A 249-nucleotide genomic window follows, 5' to 3' on the forward strand; every position below is an offset into this window, starting at 1 on the left:
TCATAACTGTTTTATACAGCAAACTCTTCAGAAAGATGTGCGCAATAAAACGAAAATATTTTGGAAAAATCGATTTTTAAAATAATTTATGATTTACTATCTCAAACGCTCCTGTTCGGAAATATCGTAGATCTGGGACTGAATATAGTATGGAAACCCATGAACGTCTCTCCAAACGCATTAAGTATGGTACAAGATCGCAGGCCAGCAACATTGATTCCGCCTACGCTGTCGCCACCAGACTGCGCG

Source organism: Schistocerca serialis, chromosome 9 (assembly GCF_023864345.2).
Source record: "Schistocerca serialis cubense isolate TAMUIC-IGC-003099 chromosome 9, iqSchSeri2.2, whole genome shotgun sequence".
NCBI classification, from domain to species: Eukaryota; Metazoa; Arthropoda; class Insecta; order Orthoptera; family Acrididae; genus Schistocerca; species Schistocerca serialis.